This window comes from Nanorana parkeri, unplaced genomic scaffold, assembly GCF_000935625.1.
Source record: "Nanorana parkeri isolate BGI_ZX_2015 unplaced genomic scaffold, ASM93562v1 scaffold456, whole genome shotgun sequence".
Taxonomy (NCBI): domain Eukaryota; kingdom Metazoa; phylum Chordata; class Amphibia; order Anura; family Dicroglossidae; genus Nanorana; species Nanorana parkeri.
In genome coordinates this window covers 481,643-491,474 of record NW_017306724.1, presented here as the reverse complement: position 1 = coordinate 491,474, position 9,832 = coordinate 481,643, and positions in this window count along the sequence as shown.

The following is a 9,832-nucleotide window of genomic DNA, read 5'->3' as shown; positions in this document are numbered from 1 at the left end:
TATTTTTTCTCCATATCTATTTTTTTCCCCAACTAAATATACTAAGAAAAAGGAGGATGCAAACATGGTAGCCATATTTAACATGTAAAATGTAATAGTCTATAATGCAAATGCAAGGTCATTTAGTTTATAGTCAGCTGATGTTTCCTGTGCATAGTAAAAAAAAAAAAAAGGCCCAACAGCACCTTCAAGTAGGATTACCAGCTCCTGACATCCATTCCACCCTGTAATTCCCACTCAGCATGTAAATCTGTATTGTACACTGAAGCAGGCATGGACAAGGCGAGTAAAGAACGTCTTTTGGAATGATTAACAAAGTGCCTAATTAGACTAGAGATGCAGATGGAGTAATGTAAAGTTAGACTGCAGCATTATTACAAGTTCAGGATTAGGTGTTCCCAGATCATCAGGCTTAGCAACCAGTGGGTTTTACACGGTGGAGTGATAAAACATATAAGTGGCTTAATAATGTTCGAGAATTTACTAGAATGAAACTTCCACGTCAATCAAATTTTCTTTGCTTAAAGCAGAACTTCAGCCAAAGACGAGATAAAAACAAAAGAGCCCGTTAAAAGATAAAACAAACAAGCTTTTGCTGCAATATTCAGAGATGACCCCAAAGTACTGTTTTTCTGCAGCAAGATTAGCTCAGTCTGATGGCCGGCATCATTCACCACCACCTCCTCTGACCCCTGGTTGACCTGAACCCACCGTAGAAAGCAGGTTAGTGACCAGAGGAAAATAAAATGTTACAATGAATGTTAAAGACAGCAAACCCTGTGAAACATCCGCAGTTCACCTCATTGTAGATTCATCAGTAGATGAATAAATGTAAAAAGTTTTCATTGTAGGTATACGACAGACAGTCATGAATACGGGTTCTGTGGTTATTTGTGACAATGCACTAAAAGTTTAAACACACCAACAACATCACTTCCTCTGCAAAGCCGGACTGATGGCTTCCCGTCGATCTTTTTAAGCCAACCAACAGTCGCCGAGTGTGGAGAGATCGTTGAAAAGAATTGTGCAAAAACATAATTGCAAGCCAGATATCGTGACCTTTTGTGGCTCATCTCCCAACAAGTAGATGAACCCCATAGACGTCTATGGGGCTCTACTGCGCAAGCGCGGCAAAAAGGGAGATGACTTCTGCGTAGGCTACAAACAATGTACTTATTCTTTAAAGTGTATTTCCACTTTCGCAGCCAAACTGGGATACCACCTATTTTATGTTTGTTCCATTTCACATAGCACAAGCTAAAAGAAAAAAAAAAAAAAAGGATTCTTGCAGTCTAAACTTCTATTAGTTGGGTTAGGGTTTTAAGGGTTAACCTTTCTATACTTGCTTATTTATTTCTTTGCAATGTTAGGAGAGGCTGTGAGCCGTCTGCGGTGGCTCGTCCCTTGTATGTTAAGTGAATGAGAGGAACACAATCCTCAAAATGTTAGTCCTTTTCAACATAACATCTTAAAAAGGCAAGAAATATTTTGTTTATTTTTCTTTGTGCTGTGTGAACAGGATCACAAAACATATAGAGGGGTTTCTCAAATTTGATTGCACAAGTGGAAATAGTCACACTTTTAAGTGATACCCTTAAGCTGGGTACACAGAGAATTTTGGTGGATTTAGCAGAAATCTAATAGCAGCCGCTGTCAGAATACAATGTAAACAAAACGCAGAAGCAAGCTGCTTAGTGTGGACAGAGGAATATTTTCTTCATTCAGCCTACAGGTTGAACAAAGTGGTCCGGAAAGCATCTTAAAAAAACTTAGTATGCCAATAAAAGGCATCACTTAAAGTGTCACTAAACTCAGGAGATCAATCTTAAAAATTCCTTCAGGTACCGTAACGATTAACAAAAATTTATCTTATTTGTGTATCACTCGGCTGTAGAGCCTCAAATCATCTCTGAATTGGTGCTGACACTGTCCTTCCTTCTGGAGGGGGGCTACTATTTGTTCCCCATGGTCCCTGTGTGTCTTGTAAAGTAGCCACCGCTCCAAGCTCGTAGACGTGATGGACTACAACCTCAATACAAATTAGTAAACTAAACATGAGATTGTAGTCCATCATAGAGCAAGCTTGGAGCGGTGACTACTTCACAACACACACAGGGACCATGAGGAACAGAAGTAGCCCCCCTCCAGAAGGAAGGACAGTGTCAGCACCAATTCAGAGATGATTTAAGGATCTACAGCCGAGTGATACACAAATAAGATACATTTTTGTTAATAGTTAAAAAGGTACCTGAATGTATTAAGATTTAAAAAGGAGAACTATGAGGTGAGTGCTTTTCACTCATCCTCATAGTTCTAGCCGACCTGTGACAATGAGACTGTCACAGGTCGGCTCAGTAGATCGGGAAGTGAGCGAACACATACCGGTGATCGATCGAAAGTTCGAACTTATCGAGTTCTGGGACCGCATTACTTCCGGTTTCCTTAGAACTACGAGGTTTGCACACAAAACTTCTTCTGCACGAGCGCCATCCGCGGCATTGCTCTATACACATGCACCACAGCAATAAGTAATAAAATGAAGTCGGATCACAGTAATCAAGCACGTTATTTATCTCCGGTGCCCCACTCAAGCGGCAGCCATATTGAGTGGGGCACCGGAGATAAATAACGTGCTTGATTACTGTGGTCCCACTTAATTTTATTACTTTGCTTTGGTGTATGTGTATAGGGCAATGCTGCGGATGGCGCTAGTGCACAACAAATTTCTTGCCCAAAACTCGTAGTTCTAAGGAAACCGGAAGTCATGCGGTCCCACAACTCGATAAGTTTTTACTATCGACAGAACACCGGCGCTCGCTCACTTCTCGATCCTCTCACTGCAGAGAGCCGTGACAGGGGAGGGACTGGATTCCCCTGCCCCCCTGTCCGATCCTTCAGCGCTGACTGTAGGAACGGACGGAGGAGGGGGCGGGTACAGCTGGCTCTGCCTCTAGATAGGCAGAGCCAGCTGTCAATCACGCAGCTGGGTGGATCGACAGTAACGTCGTGATCCATCCCGGCTGCGGCGGTCTCAGTATATAGTGAGCTGTAGATCGCGGTATACTGAGCTTAGGGTGACGGGAGGACGCTAGTTTGTGACCTCCCGTTACCCTTAGGAGAACTATGGGGAAAACACTGACCCCATAGTTCTCCTTTAACTCCTGAGTTTGGTGTCACTATTTTCAGCATTGATCAATGGCCAAGATTACTACTTGGCTATCCGCCCAAAATTTCACCAAAAAAAAAAAAGGAGCGCAATCTCTTGTGCAAAGAATGCTGTTGATTTTACAGTGCCCTGCCTGTGAGGTTTATACATAAAAGGTTGACAGACAATGATAACAGGCAGCTACACAGCATTCAGCAGCAGACTGATATCTGGAGAGATTATCTGAATTCTATTTGTAGCTGCAATACCTCTCCAGCCCCGGGGTGTTTACAGCAGCACGCCCTTCCATTTCCAATTGCAGCCGATGAAAATGCAAGGCTTGTTTTCAGAAAAAAAATAAAAATAAATTATAGTTTGACATTTACTGCAAGAGGTTATGTTCTTCCACACTCCTGCATATGCCACTTTGCCTATGAGATAAGAAAACAGTCAAGTCTATTTTCTTTGCCGGTCAGTACTGATAAAAGGTCGGTCATACAATCTATTCTTTCATTCTTAAAATATTTTAAAGCTCATGTGCAGCATTGTTATGCCCATGCGTATGGGTAGACATACGCATGGGCAACAGAGCATACAGTATAAGCAAAGCAGAAGATTAGTGTGGAATACACCTAGTTGGGCTCAAAGTTGTACATGATTGCATTCCTGTGCCAGGCTGCATTTAGTAAAGATTACATTGCAACCTCCACTTCCCATAGTTGAGATCCCAAACTGTTGCAATGTAATATCCATTGGCATTGCAGCCCTGCGGTATGCATTTCCAACTTTGCTTGCAAATAATGGTCATCTGACCAATGAGAAGGGCACCTTAGCATCATCTGCTTATCATTGGTCAGGATGGTCAGAAGCACTTATCCAATGGTCAGTGCGGTCCAATGAGTACTCACCATTTGCCATAAGAATTTGACACACATACCGCAGGGCTGCAATCCCAGGTACAGAAACGCATAATACACAGGGAGCCGCCAGAGGGGAAGAAGCCATCAGGTAGGAGCAACAAAGGAAGAGGCAAGGGCATATTGGTGGGGGTAATTCAATTTTCCCAAATTCACCTGGGAAAGTGGAATTAACCTTTAAGACATTTTGTATGTAGTATCTACCTGTAACAGCCTCCCTTGTGTAGACATTCATAAGCTCTGACACTGCTGCTGGCACCACTATTTTGCATGATTTCAGCAGCCTCGGCATAGCCGTCACATCAGACGTGAAAATGAATTATCTTGCTCTACTGGTTTAAGGCCTGGTTCACGCCTGTACGTTTTGTAGCGCTTTCAACGCTCTACAAAACGCTCAAACATGAAAATCCCATTGTTTTCTATGGGTATGGTTCACACCTTGCCATATTTCAGCCCGTCTGAACGCGCTACAAAACGGCCTACGCCTGAAAAGGTACATGAGCTTCTTTGCAGCGTTTTTGTTGCGCGTTTCCATTGGGATACAGCCAAGTAGCCCTCGGAAACGCGTGTTTGTTGCGCGTTTTTTACCACGAATCACGGTAAAAACACGCGTCACGAAACGTGCATATTTGATACACCTAGGTGTGAACAGAGCCTTAGAAGTAGTGGTTGAAGACTTATTCAAAAGCACAAATTTCACAGGAAGGCAGTGCAAACACGAGACAGATTTAGGCTCTGTTCACACCTAGGTGTAGCAAATATGCATGTTTGTCACGCGTTTTTACCGCGGCAAAAAAACGCGTGACAAACACGCGTTTCCGAGGGCTACTTGGCTGTATCCCAATGGAAACGCTTGACAAAAACGCTGCAAAGAAGCTCATGTACCTTTTCAGGCGTAGGCCATTTTGTAGCGCATTCAGACGGGCTAAAATACGGCAAGGTGTGAACCATACCCATAGAAAACAATGGGATTTTCATGTTTGAGCGTTTTGTAGAGCGTTGAACGCGCTACAAAACTTACAGGTGGGAACCGGGCCTTACTGTAGATCACAGCTTGGTTCACACATCGCTACAACCTAAAATATAGGTTGTAGCCATTGACATGATTGTTGTAGGATTGACATGTTGGCCAACCAGGACCAGGCTTTGTGTAGGAAGATCCTGCAGGCTGACGCCCCACCCTGAATATGTGAGTATTGGTTCTCGCTTCTCGCCCCCTCACAAGCTATCCTGGAAGATTCCCGGAAATGGAGTTACCAGGTACCCAACTACGTTTTTTTTTGTTTTGTTCTTTTGACGTGGTTTTGGACAATAGGGAATGGTTAAAGCCCCAGGGTGGTTGTTTTTTTTGCTCTCTCTCTTTTGGGACATTTACCTTTACATCGCACCCGGAGACAAAAGAATCAAGAGTAGAGCTCTCCAAAGTTATGGAAATCCTGAGACAGTTGTAATTGGAACAAGTGTCCTGATTGGAAAACCTCCACTTCCTGTTCAGTGACAAAATCGAGCTTTGATTTTCTCTTTCACTTTTGGTGACAATGGCCATAAGGCTAGAGAGGGTAAAAAGCTCACCAACAGGGACATAAGACAGCAATTACAGTTCCCCGTTTTACCCAAACAATACAAAAATGGGGCTTTAGATGCACTTTTGGGACAATATATAAAACATTCTTCTCAGCACTTTTCTTCTGCGCGTGTTCCAATATGTAGTGGGTCTTAAGTAGGGTATACACAGAATTTCAGAACGTTCGTTGCATATATTAGTATGGTGCAATCATTAGATGAAAATTACAACGTTCCCGCTATGTAACCACGCGATTCTGTCCGCAACGTAATAAATCTTCCTCACCGACATTTGTATTCCTAACATTGTGACGTGTCAACCCCCCCCCCCCCCCCTAGACATTCGCAACCAAGCTACTGCAAAGGAAAAAAATAACACAAATTGTGTCCAATGCAACATTAAAAAGACAAATTGTAAACGTGCCGCCTCGCCTGTGATGATCCCACAAAAAGCCTGCAATCCCAAGAACAGGTTTGCTTTTACAGGTCGAAGTGCAGCAACACAAAGAACTGTTACAAAGTGGAAATATTTCACAATGGGAAGTTGTTACGCAATCATGTTTTTGGAGGCGGGGTCTGTGGAAAACACGCGTGACAAGCAGACTTATGTGATAAGAAACATGCTTCGCCTTCCAGAAACCCCCCTTACTAGCCCCCTTCGCCGTCCACATAGCAAACCGAGGGGGATTTTGACCAGAATAGGAGACGCAATCCCTCTTTTCTCCTTGGGGTGTAAAACCTTTAAACTGCCATATCCAACACATTATAGCCAGATTAATATTAGTTCCTATAGTGTATTAAACCCTCAAACCTTTTTCTAATAACGAATCCAGATCAAACAAATATACATTGTCCAGCAAAATATGTCCTTATATTTCTGACCAAGTTCTTACAATCATATTTCTGAACAGCCCCAACTCTCAGCTCGGCATCCCTGAGCTTCCTGTCCAGTATGAGATGACAAGCGACAGAGCAGACTCCAGCAACTGTTCATCTACTAGCTTGGAGAAGGGAGGAGAGGGGCAAAGCTTTATTTGCCGTGTCTATTTGTGGAGACACACAAGGGTGGCTCCATAGGACCCTGCAAGGGAAAGGAGCCACTCGAAATCAGGATATCAGGACCAGTGCTCAGGGTTTCGGCTGATTCTGCAGGAAACAAACTTAAACATCAAAGAGCAGCATCCATTGTAGGTGATTTTATCAGTATTTGGAACATCCAAAAACCCTTTTAACTTTAATAATCACTTTAATACTTTTGAATCTGACATAATGGAGACCAAAGCATGGCAGGGAAAGTGCGAGATTACCAGAATTGTAGCCCGTGTTTAGCATATGCACCTCAAGTTTACGCTATATTCAATCTAGGTTGGCTGAAAACTACCCCATAAGTCAGGCCCAACGGATCACACAGTAGAGAAAGCGTGGTCAAATGAATATTGAATTCAGAGGCCAGTCTGTCCAATCCAGGAGCCAGCTTCATTCACAACCAGAGAAAAGTTAAAAAGTCAGGCACCAGCTGTAACTTTTAAGGAGCATTGGCTACCTGGCTCCTGGATATATCCAGCTAGAGAACGTTACGCGGCTGCAACTGAGCAAAAGCACACTAGTCCACCTCAATAAAGGATGTTACATATACATTCAGGTGGCGGGTCTATCACACTGTCACAAAGGATGTTACATATACATAGGTTCAAAGCTAGGCGACTTGACTGGTGAGCGGTTTTCAATGCATAGAAATGTCTGTGGGACCCAAACAGCGCGACAACCACCGAAAATAGCTCCCGCACCTTTTTGCGCGACAGGCAATTTAACCCGCGCGACAAGCCACATTAGGTGTGAACAGCCTCCACTGACTTCAAAGCGAATCTGTGTTTTGCGCCATATCGCCCAACTCAACCCGCGCAATAAATTGCCAAGGGTGAACCTAGCCGAAGATGGCAGGTCTATCACAAAGCATGGTACATTCAGACGGCAGGTCTCATTTAAGACGAACTGGTACTCTGTTCATGTAACCTGTAGAGACCTTCATCAGGCTGTATTACAAACCAAAAGTGGGTGACTTGTATAGTTTAGTAAGGCATGTTGTGTTTCACAAATCAGGCCGGTGGTCGTTAATGTCATAGACAAGGAAGGCATATACCTTAATAAAGCCTCAAGTATCACACTTGGCAATACATAACTTACACCCCAGAGGATGGGTAATGATTGGCACCGTAGTGGGGGCATATATCAACCCCAGAGGAAGTTATAAGAGAATTGCATGTACATCTGGTATTAGCTAACTAGGGCTGCAACAACTAATCGACATAATCGATTATTGAAAAAGTTGTCAACTTTTTCAATAATCGATTAATCGGCTTCCGATCAGTTGGCCCTGTTCACAGCTCCACACGCTGTGCGCCGCACCTCCTCCCCACCTCACGCTCGCCGCTGCGACTCGCGTGCCCGCATCCATGTTTATCCGATGAATCGAACCTAATAATCGACTAACTAATCGATTTTGAAAATAATCGTTAGCTGCAGCTCTATAGCTAACCCTGACCACCCGGCACTGATGGATATCTACCCCTGTAGGGAAGAATGCACCGCTCCCTGTGCAAACTAAGGCCCGTGTCACATTGGCAATTTTTTTTTTTTTAGCAGCAACACAATCACTTTCGTCAGTTTTTATGTTGCTAGGGCAGCATAGTGGTTACCACTTATGCCTTGCAGCGCTGGGGATCTCTGGTTCAAATCCAGGTCTGGACATTATCTGAAAGGAGTTTGCATGTTCTCCCTGTGCTTGCGTGAGTTTCTTTTAGGTATTCCGATTTCCTCCACACTCCAAAGACAGGCTGGAAGGTTAAGTGTCTAAATCGGCCCTGTGCACATGTGAGATCGGGACCTTAGATGGTAAGCTCCTTGACGGAAAGGACTGATGTGAATATGTGCTGTGTAAAATGACGGTGCTATAAAAATACCTGTAATAAATAAGTCAGTCACGCAAAGGTCCGGGTCACAAACATCAATCGATTTGTAGTTCAGTCGCTGTGTTATTGGGAGCTATCCACAGAATCAGCAGCTACTCATGACATCTAATGCAGCTGCTGACGATGACAACAGCACAAGAGCGACTTGTAGTCAGCTATAGAAGCAAAGCCGTATCCGGCGAGAGAAGACAAGCACAGAGATCTGTAGCTGCTGCACACCTTTACGACAAAGTTGTTAGTGCGATACGGCCCCTGAGGGTTCAGACACACGGGCCTGTGCATGGCATGCTACACGTGCATGCTGGTGTACATTGTGAAGGGCGGCCAGGTGCATTTTTTTTCTACTTTATTAAAAGTGACAGAAAACGCTTCCTTTAACTTTATGCACCACAGTTACTGGAGCCGTGTAAAATGCAGATTTGCAATGCACCTCAACGTGAGATTATGGTGCCAACAGGGAGCAAAGAAAACAATTGTTTCACATGTGGCCTTGTGTGGATCAATGGGGTGAACAACTCCCTACTCATCAATATTGCACGGAAGGAGGAGGATGATGCTAAACAGGTCAAAAAATGCTACCCCCCCGGTGTTGGATTTTATTTACCTCTAGATAGGGCAAAAACTATCATCCCCAGAAAACATTTACTACCTCAGAGTGGCAGAAATTGCTGCCCTAAGCAGGGGCATAATGAGATGTGACTTGGGGGAGTGCAGAATGGCACATGGGGTGTGGACTTTGCCCCTAGACAGGGCGGATTTGCTGCCCCATGATAGTGGACGATATTTGCCCATGGTGCCACATGGATGTACCTCCTGGACAGGGCAGATGTACTGCACTAGAACGGCAGACTGTAGGTGCACGCAACACAGGGCCAGAGGTTCTGCACCATGACAGTGTGTGATATTTACCCATACGCAGCAGAAGTCACTGACCAGATGGCAGCTAACATTGGGGCATTGGGTGTACCCGGCATTGTGTTTTGTGGGAGATTGGTAAAGCACTAAAAATGACCCCCAAGGAAAGAAAAACACCACACGGGGTGTGAATTTTATGCCCAAGTATATTAGTATATTACATCATGGTGGTGGGTGATATTTATCCCCTGGAGGTGTCAGAAAATGTCATGGTGGGCAATATTTACACCCAAGTGGGTCACAGCGGCGATATTTCCCCCCACGTGGGTCAGAATAGGTCACAGGGGTGACATTTCCCCCCCCCCCCCCCGCGGGCAGAACAT